General features: G+C 38.6%; 10 non-coding genes across 10 annotated transcripts; all 10 read left to right on the top strand.

The window, feature by feature from the left end:
* Window positions 1–56: 56 nt before the first annotated feature.
* On the top strand, window positions 57–129 carry TRNAF-GAA (transfer RNA phenylalanine (anticodon GAA)). Its single transcript has one exon. It is a non-coding gene; the product is annotated as a tRNA-Phe (tRNA).
* Window positions 130–3,517: 3,388 nt separating this feature from the next.
* On the top strand, window positions 3,518–3,590 carry TRNAF-GAA (transfer RNA phenylalanine (anticodon GAA)). The gene has a single exon. It is a non-coding gene; the product is annotated as a tRNA-Phe (tRNA).
* A 173-nt stretch (window positions 3,591–3,763) lies between these two features.
* TRNAF-GAA (transfer RNA phenylalanine (anticodon GAA)) lies at window positions 3,764–3,836 on the top strand. The gene has a single exon. It is a non-coding gene; the product is annotated as a tRNA-Phe (tRNA).
* Window positions 3,837–5,021: 1,185 nt separating this feature from the next.
* TRNAF-GAA (transfer RNA phenylalanine (anticodon GAA)) lies at window positions 5,022–5,094 on the top strand. The gene has a single exon. It is a non-coding gene; the product is annotated as a tRNA-Phe (tRNA).
* Window positions 5,095–6,034: 940 nt separating this feature from the next.
* TRNAF-GAA (transfer RNA phenylalanine (anticodon GAA)) lies at window positions 6,035–6,107 on the top strand. Its single transcript has one exon. It is a non-coding gene; the product is annotated as a tRNA-Phe (tRNA).
* Window positions 6,108–7,445: 1,338 nt separating this feature from the next.
* TRNAF-GAA (transfer RNA phenylalanine (anticodon GAA)) lies at window positions 7,446–7,518 on the top strand. The gene has a single exon. It is a non-coding gene; the product is annotated as a tRNA-Phe (tRNA).
* A 3,388-nt stretch (window positions 7,519–10,906) lies between these two features.
* On the top strand, window positions 10,907–10,979 carry TRNAF-GAA (transfer RNA phenylalanine (anticodon GAA)). Its single transcript has one exon. It is a non-coding gene; the product is annotated as a tRNA-Phe (tRNA).
* A 173-nt stretch (window positions 10,980–11,152) lies between these two features.
* Window positions 11,153–11,225, top strand: TRNAF-GAA (transfer RNA phenylalanine (anticodon GAA)). Its single transcript has one exon. It is a non-coding gene; the product is annotated as a tRNA-Phe (tRNA).
* Window positions 11,226–12,410: 1,185 nt separating this feature from the next.
* TRNAF-GAA (transfer RNA phenylalanine (anticodon GAA)) lies at window positions 12,411–12,483 on the top strand. The gene has a single exon. It is a non-coding gene; the product is annotated as a tRNA-Phe (tRNA).
* A 940-nt stretch (window positions 12,484–13,423) lies between these two features.
* Window positions 13,424–13,496, top strand: TRNAF-GAA (transfer RNA phenylalanine (anticodon GAA)). The gene has a single exon. It is a non-coding gene; the product is annotated as a tRNA-Phe (tRNA).
* Window positions 13,497–14,869: the final 1,373 nt, after the last annotated feature.

Here is a 14,869-nt window from a genome sequence, read left to right on the forward strand (position 1 = left end):
TGATGTGGAACATCTTCAAATTCCCAAAACAGTGACCTCCACAACTAGCAGCACAGGCCGAAATAGCTCAGTTGGGAGAGCGTTAGACTGAAGATCTAAAGGTCCCTGGTTCGATCCCGGGTTTCGGCATGTTCTTCTTTGGATATAAAACAACCAATAACTATTTTGGAAGTCTCCTTTTTCTTTCGTAAATTGATAGGGATGCTCCTCATTCAGGAAAGTACATGATTAAAAGTACCCATTTCTAAATCCATCCCAAAACGTTTTCAGTAGGCTTTAAAATCACCAGCAAGGACTGATGCACTGAAAATCTCAACATTCCTACTTGAAATCCAATATTGGATATGCTTGGTAACCAAAACAATGTGATTGATGAAAGTTTAAAAAGTCTTTCGGTTTTGTTTTGTTTTTTCTTAGTCTATTAGAATTTCCATGCTGCCTGAAAATTGCCAGATTGTTCAAAATGTCCTGAGAAAAATATAGAACATAATTCAATTGAAAACAAAACGTTTTCTCAGAGGCTCAAATGGCTTGGTTGGCAGAGCATTAGGCTTAAGGTCCCTGTTTAGTTTCTGGGTTTTGGAAAGGTTCATATTAAATGTATTGTAACTTTGTGAAATTTAGTTCACGATGGAATGTCTTCAAATTCTTCAAAGGGAGATCATCTTTTCACTCTCGTGAAGCTAAAATAGTTCAGTGTAAAGAGCTTTACACTGAAGATCTTGAAGTATCTGGCACATCTCTAGGTTTTGCAATGGTCTCGCTGAAGCTCTACAGGTCCTTGCTCAGTATGCAGAGCTTTACACTGAAGATCTTGAAGTACCTGGCTCATCTCTAGGTTTTGCCATGGTCTCGCTGAAGCTCTAAAGGTCCTTGCTTCAATGTTAAGCTTTATCTTGCTAGTATATAGAATAGAATGCTTTATTGTCCCCATAGGGGAAATTGATCTCGTCACAACGACAGCAACAACACCTCCATACATGATCATAATTATACATATACATACAAGAGAAATACTAACATACATGTACTAACACACATATACAAACAAGTAATAAGAAACTTCTTAAAAACTGTAAAAAAAAAAGGGAAAAGCACCGAAGTTAAGAATATAATTACTTGCCCAAATTAACTAATGCAATTACCCTAGGTATAAAAGAGTTTTTAAAACGATTCGTTCTACATTTAATATGCAGAAACCGTTCACTAAAGGAACTACGTTGGCCCATCAGTATATTATGTAGTGGGTTTTTCTCGTTCCCTAAAATGGACTTAAATTTGGAGAGCATACGTGCACACAAGACTGACTCCCAATCCTCTGTCTGAGTTCCAACAATTGAATTCACCTTCCTAACCAGTTTCTTAAACTTGTTTAGGTCCGAGTTGCGAACATTGTTTCCCCAACACACCACCGCATAGAATAACACACTTCCAATTACAGACTGGTAAAAGGACAACAGCATCCTACGGTCCACATCAAAAGACCTTAGCGATCTTAAAAAATACAGTCTCCCAGACGCCTTTTTATACAATTTCTCTGAATTAATATGCCACAGTAACTTATCATCCAGATATACACCCAGATACTTATAGTTGGTGACGCGTTCTACTGCGACACCCCTAATCTTTGTAGGCTCACCATCAGTATCACGTTCTTTTCGAAAACTAATTACCATCTCCTTGGTCTTTGATAGGTTCAGTTCTAGGCCATTTGTTTCGCACCACTCCGAGAACAAGTCAATAGTAGACCAGTACTCAGACATATCACCCTCCTTTATACACCCTATTATAGCAGTGTCATCGGAGTACTTCTGCAGAAAACACTGGCTTCTATTTTTTTGAAAATCTGCAGTGTAGATGGTAAACAAAAACGGGGCAAGAACTGTCCCCTGTGGGGCTCCAATGTTACTCACAACCACATCCGACACCGTGTTTCCAATTTTCACCTTCTGCGGTCTTAATGTCAGGTAATTAAAGATCCACTGAACTAACCCAGGACCAACCCCCATTTTACCCAATTTCTGACATAGATGTTTCGGGATAATCCTATTAAAAGCACTCCCAAAGTCGAAGAACATTATCCTTATCTCAGACCCCAGCTCATCCAAATGCATGTATACCCTGTGAAGCAGGTACAGAATCGCATCCTCCACACCCAGATGTGGTTGGTATGCGAATTGTAAAGGGTCAAGATATGGTCCAACTACTTCAGCAAGATATCCTAGTACAAAACGTTCAAACACCTTCATAATTATCGGTGTTAACGCTATCGGACGGTAATCATTTGGTTCTTTTGGAGCCCTCACCTTTTGAACCGGAATAATACAAGACGTCTTCCATAGCGTTGGAACCACCTCAGTTGAGATACTACGGTTAAACAGTTCACAAAAAACCGGACCCAATTCCCAAGAGCAGCTTCGAAGGATTTTCGCACTTATGCAATCCGGCCCTGACGACTTCCTAACCTTTAGTTTGTTTAGTTCACGTATTACATCCTCTTCCAAAATTGAAAAACCCACATTTTTATTGGCCATACTTCCCAAACCAAGATCCTCCACATCAGTATCCACATCACAATCAGTGCCTGAGGTCCCTTCCCCTGTACTAAACCGATTAAAAAAGGAGTTCAGGGCATTCGCAGTATCTCTATCCCCTGAAAAACCATCCATCCTTGCTTGCATCCCTGTTATTAGTTTCATACCCTTCCAAACCTCACTAACCTGGTTGGCAGCCAATTTGCCTTCCAGTCTCTCCTTATATCTATTTTTACATTCACGAATCATAGCTTTAACCTCCTTCAATGATTCCCTATACAAGTCCCCATCCTTTACCCGGAATGCTTTATGTTTCTGCTTCAAAAGAACTTGAAGCTCTTTAGTAACCCATGGTTTAGAATTAGGGTATTTCTTGATAGTCTTGACTGGCACAATAGAACCCACACAGAAGTTAATGTAATCAGTCACCGTGTCCACACACATGTTAATGTCCCCTCCAGACTCACTAAAGAACAAGTCCCAATCCGTTGTTGAAAAGCATGACTGTAACTCACACTCCACTTCTTCAGACCAAACATTGATCTGGAAAGAACTAATCGGCTTACTGTGTCTCACTGAGTAATACTTTGGGTATAACAGGGTTAGATTATGGTCAGATCTTCCTAACGGGGGCAGAGTGACTGGACGATATGCATCTTTAACATTGACCAACAACAGATCCAAAATATTCTCTCCTCTGGTTGGGTTGGTGACATATTGCCAAAACCTTGGGAATAGTTTTTTCCCGTCTACGTGGTTAAAATCACCCGTGACAATTATCAAACCATCCGAGTACCTAGTCTGCATATCTCCAAAGTATATTGATACTTATCAACTAATTTAAATAAATGTAGCTTCCTGTGAAGTAATTGGAAATTTTCTTGTGCTGGAGAGGACTCTGGTTTGTAATGCAGTTGGATTTCTATGCTGTTGTTGTGTTTTCCATTTTTTTTAAAACGTGTCCACGCTTACTGTTAGAGGAGGCCGAAATAGCTCAGTTGGGAGAGCGTTAGACTGAAGATCTAAAGGTCCCTGGTTCGATCCCGGGTTTCGGCATCTTTTCACACCATATAAATGTACAAAAATACAACACAACACGTTTAAAAAATTTACTTCCGGTTTGGAAATTTTTGTTATTCTTGTAATTGTATTCACAATGTCTTTGCATTTCTATGATGTGGAACATCTTCAAATTCCCAAAACAGTGACCTCCACAACTAGCAGCACAGGCCGAAATAGCTCAGTTGGGAGAGCGTTAGACTGAAGATCTAAAGGTCCCTGGTTCGATCCCGGGTTTCGGCATGTTCTTCTTTGGATATAAAACAACCGATAACTATTTTGGAAGTCTCCTTTTTCTTTCGTAAATTGATAGGGATGCTCCTCATTCAGGAAAGTACATGATTAAAAGTACCCATTTCTAAATCCATCCCAAAACGTTTTCAGTAGGCTTTAAAACCACTAGCAAGGACTGATGCACTGAAAATCTCAACATCCCTACTTGAAATCCAATATTGGATATGCTTGGTAACCAAAACAATGTGATTGATGAAAGTTTAAAAAGTCTTTCGGTTTTGTTTTGTTTTTTCTTAGTCTATTAGAATTTCCATGCTGCCTGAAAATTGCCAGATTGTTCAAAATGTCCTGAGAAAAATATAGAACATAATTCAATTGAAAACAAAACGTTTTCTCAGAGGCTCAAATGGCTTGGTTGGCAGAGCATTAGGCTTAAGGTCCCTGTTTAGTTTCTGGGTTTTGGAAAGGTTCATATTAAATGTATTGTAACTTTGTGAAATTTAGTTCACGATGGAATGTCTTCAAATTCTTCAAAGGGAGATCATCTTTTCACTCTCGTGAAGCTAAAATAGTTCAGTTTAAAGAGCTTTACACTGAAGATCTTGAAGTATCTGGCACATCTCTAGGTTTTGCAATGGTCTCGCTGAAGCTCTACAGGTCCTTGCTCAGTATGCAGAGCTTTACACTGAAGATCTTGAAGTACCTGGCTCATCTCTAGGTTTTGCCATGGTCTCGCTGAAGCTCTAAAGGTCTTTGCTTCAATGTTAAGCTTTATCTTGCTAGTATATTGATACTTATCAACTAATTTAAAGAAATGTAGCTTCCTGTGAAGTAATTGGAAATTTTCTTGTGCTGGAGAGGACTCTGGTTTGTAATGCAGTTGGATTTCTATGCTGTTGTTGTGTCTTCAATTTTTTTAAAAAGTGTCCACGCTTACTGTTAGAGGAGGCCGAAATAGCTCAGTTGGGAGAGCGTTAGACTGAAGATCTAAAAGTCCCTGGTTCGATCCCGGGTTTCGGCATCTTTCTACACCGTATAAATGTACAAAAATACAACACAACACGTTTAAAAAATTTACTTCATGTTTGGAAATTTTTGTTATTCTTGTAATTGTATTCACAATGTCTTTGCATTTCTATGGTGTGGAACATCTTCAAATTCCCAAAACAGTGACCTCCACAACTAGCAGCACAGGCCGAAATAGCTCAGTTGGGAGAGCGTTAGACTGAAGATCTAAAGGTCCCTGGTTCGATCCCGGGTTTCGGCATGTTCTTCTTTGGATATAAAACAACCGATAACTATTTTGGAAGTCTCCTTTTTCTTTCGTAAATTGATAGGGATGCTCCTCATTCAGGAAAGTACATGATTAAAAGTACCCATTTCTAAATCCATCCCAAAACGTTTTCAGTAGGCTTTAAAACCACCAGCAAGGACTGATGCACTGAAAATCTCAACATCCCTACTTGAAATCCAATATTGGATATGCTTGGTAACCAAAACAATGTGATTGATGAAAGTTTAAAAAGTCTTTCGGTTTTGTTTTGTTTTTTCTTAGTCTATTAGAATTTCCATGCTGCCTGAAAATTGCCAGATTGTTCAAAATGTCCTGAGAAAAATATAGAACATAATTCAATTGAAAACAAAACGTTTTCTCAGAGGCTCAAATGGCTTGGTTGGCAGAGCATTAGGCTTAAGGTCCCTGTTTAGTTTCTGGGTTTTGGAAAGGTTCATATTAAATGTATTGTAACTTTGTGAAATTTAGTTCACGATGGAATGTCTTCAAATTCTTCAAAGGGAGATCATCTTTTCACTCTCGTGAAGCTAAAATAGTTCAGTGTAAAGAGCTTTACACTGAAGATCTTGAAGTATCTGGCACATCTCTAGGTTTTGCAATGGTCTCGCTGAAGCTCTACAGGTCCTTGCTCAGTATGCAGAGCTTTACACTGAAGATCTTGAAGTACCTGGCTCATCTCTAGGTTTTGCCATGGTCTCGCTGAAGCTCTAAAGGTCCTTGCTTCAATGTTAAGCTTTATCTTGCTAGTATATTGATACTTATCAACTAATTTAAATAAATGTAGCTTCCTGTGAAGTAATTGGAAATTTTCTTGTGCTGGAGAGGACTCTGGTTTGTAATGCAGTTGGATTTCTATGCTGTTGTTGTGTTTTCCATTTTTTTTAAAACGTGTCCACACTTACTGTTAGAGGAGGCCGAAATAGCTCAGTTGGGAGAGCGTTAGACTGAAGATCTAAAGGTCCCTGGTTCGATCCCGGGTTTCGGCATCTTTTCACACCATATAAATGTACAAAAATACAACACAACACGTTTAAAAAATTTACTTCCGGTTTGGAAATTTTTGTTATTCTTGTAATTGTATTCACAATGTCTTTGCATTTCTATGATGTGGAACATCTTCAAATTCCCAAAACAGTGACCTCCACAACTAGCAGCACAGGCTGAAATAGCTCAGTTGGGAGAGCGTTAGACTGAAGATCTAAAGGTCCCTGGTTCGATCCCGGGTTTCGGCATGTTCTTCTTTGGATATAAAACAACCGATAACTATTTTGGAAGTCTCCTTTTTCTTTCGTAAATTGATAGGGATGCTCCTCATTCAGGAAAGTACATGATTAAAAGTACCCATTTCTAAATCCATCCCAAAACGTTTTCAGTAGGCTTTAAAACCACCAGCAAGGACTGATGCACTGAAAATCTCAACATCCCTACTTGAAATCCAATATTGGATATGCTTGGTAACCAAAACAATGTGATTGATGAAAGTTTAAAAAGTCTTTCGGTTTTGTTTTGTTTTTTCTTAGTCTATTAGAATTTCCATGCTGCCTGAAAATTGCCAGATTGTTCAAAATGTCCTGAGAAAAATATAGAACATAATTCAATTGAAAACAAAACGTTTTCTCAGAGGCTCAAATGGCTTGGTTGGCAGAGCATTAGGCTTAAGGTCCCTGTTTAGTTTCTGGGTTTTGGAAAGGTTCATATTAAATGTATTGTAACTTTGTGAAATTTAGTTCACGATGGAATGTCTTCAAATTCTTCAAAGGGAGATCATCTTTTCACTCTCGTGAAGCTAAAATAGTTCAGTGTAAAGAGCTTTACACTGAAGATCTTGAAGTATCTGGCACATCTCTAGGTTTTGCAATGGTCTCGCTGAAGCTCTAAAGGTCCTTGCTTCAATGTTAAGCTTTATCTTGCTAGTATATTGATACTTATCAACTAATTTAAATAAATGTAGCTTCCTGTGAAGTAATTGGAAATTTTCTTGTGCTGGAGAGGACTCTGGTTTGTAATGCAGTTGGATTTCTATGCTGTTGTTGTGTCTTCAATTTTTTAAAAAAGTGTCCCCGCTTACTGTAAGAGGAGGCAGAAATAGCTCAGTTGGGAGAGCGTTAGACTGAAAATCTAAAGGTCCCTGGTTCGATCCCGGGTTTCGGCATCTTTTCACACCATATAAATGTACAAAAATACAACACAACACATTTAAAAATTTACTTCCGGTTTGGAAATTTTTGTTATTCTTGTAATTGTATTCACAATGTCTTTGCATTTCTATGATGTGGAACATCTTCAAATTCCCAAAACAGTGACCTCCACAACTAGCAGCACGGGCCGAAATAGCTCAGTTGGGAGAGCGTTAGACTGAAGATCTAAAGGTCCCTGGTTCGATCCCGGGTTTCGGCATGTTCTTCTTTGGATATAAAACAACCGATAACTATTTTGGAAGTCTCCTTTTTCTTTCGTAAATTGATAGGGATGCTCCTCATTCAGGAAAGTACATGATTAAAAGTACCCATTTCTAAATCCATCCCAAAACGTTTTCAGTAGGCTTTAAAACCACCAGCAAGGACTGATGCACTGAAAATCTCAACATCCCTACTTGAAATCCAATATTGGATATGCTTGGTAACCAAAACAATGTGATTGATGAAAGTTTAAAAAGTCTTTCGGTTTTGTTTTGTTTTTTCTTAGTCTATTAGAATTTCCATGCTGCCTGAAAATTGCCAGATTGTTCAAAATGTCCTGAGAAAAATATAGAACATAATTCAATTGAAAACAAAACGTTTTCTCAGAGGCTCAAATGGCTTGGTTGGCAGAGCATTAGGCTTAAGGTCCCTGTTTAGTTTCTGGGTTTTGGAAAGGTTCATATTAAATGTATTGTAACTTTGTGAAATTTAGTTCACGATGGAATGTCTTCAAATTCTTCAAAGGGAGATCATCTTTTCACTCTCGTGAAGCTAAAATAGTTCAGTGTAAAGAGCTTTACACTGAAGATCTTGAAGTATCTGGCACATCTCTAGGTTTTGCAATGGTCTCGCTGAAGCTCTACAGGTCCTTGCTCAGTATGCAGAGCTTTACACTGAAGATCTTGAAGTACCTGGCTCATCTCTAGGTTTTGCCATGGTCTCGCTGAAGCTCTAAAGGTCCTTGCTTCAATGTTAAGCTTTATCTTGCTAGTATATAGAATAGAATGCTTTATTGTCCCCATAGGGGAAATTGATCTCGTCACAACGACAGCAACAACACCTCCATACATGATCATAATTATACATATACATACAAGAGAAATACTAACATACATGTACTAACACACATATACAAACAAGTAATAAGAAACTTCTTAAAAACTGTAAAAAAAAAAGGGAAAAGCACCGAAGTTAAGAATATAATTACTTGCCCAAATTAACTAATGCAATTACCCTAGGTATAAAAGAGTTTTTAAAACGATTCGTTCTACATTTAATATGCAGAAACCGTTCACTAAAGGAACTACGTTGGCCCATCAGTATATTATGTAGTGGGTTTTTCTCGTTCCCTAAAATGGACTTAAATTTGGAGAGCATACGTGCACACAAGACTGACTCCCAATCCTCTGTCTGAGTTCCAACAATTGAATTCACCTTCCTAACCAGTTTCTTAAACTTGTTTAGGTCCGAGTTGCGAACATTGTTTCCCCAACACACCACCGCATAGAATAACACACTTCCAATTACAGACTGGTAAAAGGACAACAGCATCCTACGGTCCACATCAAAAGACCTTAGCGATCTTAAAAAATACAGTCTCCCAGACGCCTTTTTATACAATTTCTCTGAATTAATATGCCACAGTAACTTATCATCCAGATATACACCCAGATACTTATAGTTGGTGACGCGTTCTACTGCGACACCCCTAATCTTTGTAGGCTCACCATCAGTATCACGTTCTTTTCGAAAACTAATTACCATCTCCTTGGTCTTTGATAGGTTCAGTTCTAGGCCATTTGTTTCGCACCACTCCGAGAACAAGTCAATAGTAGACCAGTACTCAGACATATCACCCTCCTTTATACACCCTATTATAGCAGTGTCATCGGAGTACTTCTGCAGAAAACACTGGCTTCTATTTTTTTGAAAATCTGCAGTGTAGATGGTAAACAAAAACGGGGCAAGAACTGTCCCCTGTGGGGCTCCAATGTTACTCACAACCACATCCGACACCGTGTTTCCAATTTTCACCTTCTGCGGTCTTAATGTCAGGTAATTAAAGATCCACTGAACTAACCCAGGACCAACCCCCATTTTACCCAATTTCTGACATAGATGTTTCGGGATAATCCTATTAAAAGCACTCCCAAAGTCGAAGAACATTATCCTTATCTCAGACCCCAGCTCATCCAAATGCATGTATACCCTGTGAAGCAGGTACAGAATCGCATCCTCCACACCCAGATGTGGTTGGTATGCGAATTGTAAAGGGTCAAGATATGGTCCAACTACTTCAGCAAGATATCCTAGTACAAAACGTTCAAACACCTTCATAATTATCGGTGTTAACGCTATCGGACGGTAATCATTTGGTTCTTTTGGAGCCCTCACCTTTTGAACCGGAATAATACAAGACGTCTTCCATAGCGTTGGAACCACCTCAGTTGAGATACTACGGTTAAACAGTTCACAAAAAACCGGACCCAATTCCCAAGAGCAGCTTCGAAGGATTTTCGCACTTATGCAATCCGGCCCTGACGACTTCCTAACCTTTAGTTTGTTTAGTTCACGTATTACATCCTCTTCCAAAATTGAAAAACCCACATTTTTATTGGCCATACTTCCCAAACCAAGATCCTCCACATCAGTATCCACATCACAATCAGTGCCTGAGGTCCCTTCCCCTGTACTAAACCGATTAAAAAAGGAGTTCAGGGCATTCGCAGTATCTCTATCCCCTGAAAAACCATCCATCCTTGCTTGCATCCCTGTTATTAGTTTCATACCCTTCCAAACCTCACTAACCTGGTTGGCAGCCAATTTGCCTTCCAGTCTCTCCTTATATCTATTTTTACATTCACGAATCATAGCTTTAACCTCCTTCAATGATTCCCTATACAAGTCCCCATCCTTTACCCGGAATGCTTTATGTTTCTGCTTCAAAAGAACTTGAAGCTCTTTAGTAACCCATGGTTTAGAATTAGGGTATTTCTTGATAGTCTTGACTGGCACAATAGAACCCACACAGAAGTTAATGTAATCAGTCACCATGTCCACACACATGTTAATGTCCCCTCCAGACTCACTAAAGAACAAGTCCCAATCCGTTGTTGAAAAGCATGACTGTAACTCACACTCCACTTCTTCAGACCAAACATTGATCTGGAAAGAACTAATCGGCTTACTGTGTCTCACTGAGTAATACTTTGGGTATAACAGGGTTAGATTATGGTCAGATCTTCCTAACGGGGGCAGAGTGACTGGACGATATGCATCTTTAACATTGACCAACAACAGATCCAAAATATTCTCTCCTCTGGTTGGGTTGGTGACATATTGCCAAAACCTTGGGAATAGTTTTTTCCCGTCTACGTGGTTAAAATCACCCGTGACAATTATCAAACCATCCGAGTACCTAGTCTGCATATCTCCAAAGTATATTGATACTTATCAACTAATTTAAATAAATGTAGCTTCCTGTGAAGTAATTGGAAATTTTCTTGTGCTGGAGAGGACTCTGGTTTGTAATGCAGTTGGATTTCTATGCTGTTGTTGTGTTTGCCATTTTTTTTAAAACGTGTCCACGCTTACTGTTAGAGGAGGCCGAAATAGCTCAGTTGGGAGAGCGTTAGACTGAAGATCTAAAGGTCCCTGGTTCGATCCCGGGTTTCGGCATCTTTTCACACCATATAAATGTACAAAAATACAACACAACACGTTTAAAAAATTTACTTCCGGTTTGGAAATTTTTGTTATTCTTGTAATTGTATTCACAATGTCTTTGCATTTCTATGATGTGGAACATCTTCAAATTCCCAAAACAGTGACCTCCACAACTAGCAGCACAGGCCGAAATAGCTCAGTTGGGAGAGCGTTAGACTGAAGATCTAAAGGTCCCTGGTTCGATCCCGGGTTTCGGCATGTTCTTCTTTGGATATAAAACAACCGATAACTATTTTGGAAGTCTCCTTTTTCTTTCGTAAATTGATAGGGATGCTCCTCATTCAGGAAAGTACATGATTAAAAGTACCCATTTCTAAATCCATCCCAAAACGTTTTCAGTAGGCTTTAAAACCACTAGCAAGGACTGATGCACTGAAAATCTCAACATCCCTACTTGAAATCCAATATTGGATATGCTTGGTAACCAAAACAATGTGATTGATGAAAGTTTAAAAAGTCTTTCGGTTTTGTTTTGTTTTTTCTTAGTCTATTAGAATTTCCATGCTGCCTGAAAATTGCCAGATTGTTCAAAATGTCCTGAGAAAAATATAGAACATAATTCAATTGAAAACAAAACGTTTTCTCAGAGGCTCAAATGGCTTGGTTGGCAGAGCATTAGGCTTAAGGTCCCTGTTTAGTTTCTGGGTTTTGGAAAGGTTCATATTAAATGTATTGTAACTTTGTGAAATTTAGTTCACGATGGAATGTCTTCAAATTCTTCAAAGGGAGATCATCTTTTCACTCTCGTGAAGCTAAAATAGTTCAGTGTAAAGAGCTTTACACTGAAGATCTTGAAGTATCTGGCACATCTCTAGGTTTTGCAATGGTCTCGCTGAAGCTCTACAGGTCCTTGCTCAGTATGCAGAGCTTTACACTGAAGATCTTGAAGTACCTGGCTCATCTCTAGGTTTTGCCATGGTCTCGCTGAAGCTCTAAAGGTCTTTGCTTCAATGTTAAGCTTTATCTTGCTAGTATATTGATACTTATCAACTAATTTAAATAAATGTAGCTTCCTGTGAAGTAATTGGAAATTTTCTTGTGCTGGAGAGGACTCTGGTTTGTAATGCAGTTGGATTTCTATGCTGTTGTTGTGTCTTCAATTTTTTTAAAAAGTGTCCACGCTTACTGTTAGAGGAGGCCGAAATAGCTCAGTTGGGAGAGCGTTAGACTGAAGATCTAAAAGTCCCTGGTTCGATCCCGGGTTTCGGCATCTTTCTACACCGTATAAATGTACAAAAATACAACACAACACGTTTAAAAAATTTACTTCATGTTTGGAAATTTTTGTTATTCTTTTAATTGTATTCACAATGTCTTTGCATTTCTATGGTGTGGAACATCTTCAAATTCCCAAAACAGTGACCTCCACAACTAGCAGCACAGGCCGAAATAGCTCAGTTGGGAGAGCGTTAGACTGAAGATCTAAAGGTCCCTGGTTCGATCCCGGGTTTCGGCATGTTCTTCTTTGGATATAAAACAACCGATAACTATTTTGGAAGTCTCCTTTTTCTTTCGTAAATTGATAGGGATGCTCCTCATTCAGGAAAGTACATGATTAAAAGTACCCATTTCTAAATCCATCCCAAAACGTTTTCAGTAGGCTTTAAAACCACCAGCAAGGACTGATGCACTGAAAATCTCAACATCCCTACTTGAAATCCAATATTGGATATGCTTGGTAACCAAAACAATGTGATTGATGAAAGTTTAAAAAGTCTTTCGGTTTTGTTTTGTTTTTTCTTAGTCTATTAGAATTTCCATGCTGCCTGAAAATTGCCAGATTGTTCAAAATGTCCTGAGAAAAATATAGAACATAATTCAATTGAAAACAAAACGTTTTCTCAGAGGCTCAAATGGCTTGGTTGGCAGAGCATTAGGCTTAAGGTCCCTGTTTAGTTTCTGGGTTTTGGAAAGGTTCATATTAAATGTATTGTAACTTTGTGAAATTTAGTTCACGATGGAATGTCTTCAAATTCTTCAAAGGGAGATCATCTTTTCACTCTCGTGAAGCTAAAATAGTTCAGTGTAAAGAGCTTTACACTGAAGATCTTGAAGTATCTGGCACATCTCTAGGTTTTGCAATGGTCTCGCTGAAGCTCTACAGGTCCTTGCTCAGTATGCAGAGCTTTACACTGAAGATCTTGAAGTACCTGGCTCATCTCTAGGTTTTGCCATGGTCTCGCTGAAGCTCTAAAGGTCCTTGCTTCAATGTTAAGCTTTATCTTGCTAGTATATTGATACTTATCAACTAATTTAAATAAATGTAGCTTCCTGTGAAGTAATTGGAAATTTTCTTGTGCTGGAGAGGACTCTGGTTTGTAATGCAGTTGGATTTCTATGCTGTTGTTGTGTTTTCCATTTTTTTTAAAACGTGTCCACACTTACTGTTAGAGGAGGCCGAAATAGCTCAGTTGGGAGAGCGTTAGACTGAAGATCTAAAGGTCCCTGGTTCGATCCCGGGTTTCGGCATCTTTTCACACCATATAAATGTACAAAAATACAACACAACACGTTTAAAAAATTTACTTCCGGTTTGGAAATTTTTGTTATTCTTGTAATTGTATTCACAATGTCTTTGCATTTCTATGATGTGGAACATCTTCAAATTCCCAAAACAGTGACCTCCACAACTAGCAGCACAGGCTGAAATAGCTCAGTTGGGAGAGCGTTAGACTGAAGATCTAAAGGTCCCTGGTTCGATCCCGGGTTTCGGCATGTTCTTCTTTGGATATAAAACAACCGATAACTATTTTGGAAGTCTCCTTTTTCTTTCGTAAATTGATAGGGATGCTCCTCATTCAGGAAAGTACATGATTAAAAGTACCCATTTCTAAATCCATCCCAAAACGTTTTCAGTAGGCTTTAAAACCACCAGCAAGGACTGATGCACTGAAAATCTCAACATCCCTACTTGAAATCCAATATTGGATATGCTTGGTAACCAAAACAATGTGATTGATGAAAGTTTAAAAAGTCTTTCGGTTTTGTTTTGTTTTTTCTTAGTCTATTAGAATTTCCATGCTGCCTGAAAATTGCCAGATTGTTCAAAATGTCCTGAGAAAAATATAGAACATAATTCAATTGAAAACAAAACGTTTTCTCAGAGGCTCAAATGGCTTGGTTGGCAGAGCATTAGGCTTAAGGTCCCTGTTTAGTTTCTGGGTTTTGGAAAGGTTCATATTAAATGTATTGTAACTTTGTGAAATTTAGTTCACGATGGAATGTCTTCAAATTCTTCAAAGGGAGATCATCTTTTCACTCTCGTGAAGCTAAAATAGTTCAGTGTAAAGAGCTTTACACTGAAGATCTTGAAGTATCTGGCACATCTCTAGGTTTTGCAATGGTCTCGCTGAAGCTCTAAAGGTCCTTGCTTCAATGTTAAGCTTTATCTTGCTAGTATATTGATACTTATCAACTAATTTAAATAAATGTAGCTTCCTGTGAAGTAATTGGAAATTTTCTTGTGCTGGAGAGGACTCTGGTTTGTAATGCAGTTGGATTTCTATGCTGTTGTTGTGTCTTCAATTTTTTAAAAAAGTGTCCCCGCTTACTGTAAGAGGAGGCAGAAATAGCTCAGTTGGGAGAGCGTTAGACTGAAAATCTAAAGGTCCCTGGTTCGATCCCGGGTTTCGGCATCTTTTCACACCATATAAATGTACAAAAATACAACACAACACATTTAAAAATTTACTTCCGGTTTGGAAATTTTTGTTATTCTTGTAATTGTATTCACAATGTCTTTGCATTTCTATGATGTGGAACATCTTCAAATTCCCAAAACAGTGACCTCCACAACTAGCAGCACGGGCCGAAATAGCTCAGTTGGGAGAGCGTTAGACTGA

The sequence above is a fragment of the Engystomops pustulosus genome, chromosome 1 (genome assembly GCF_040894005.1).
Source record: "Engystomops pustulosus chromosome 1, aEngPut4.maternal, whole genome shotgun sequence".
Lineage (NCBI taxonomy): Eukaryota > Metazoa > Chordata > Amphibia > Anura > Leptodactylidae > Engystomops > Engystomops pustulosus.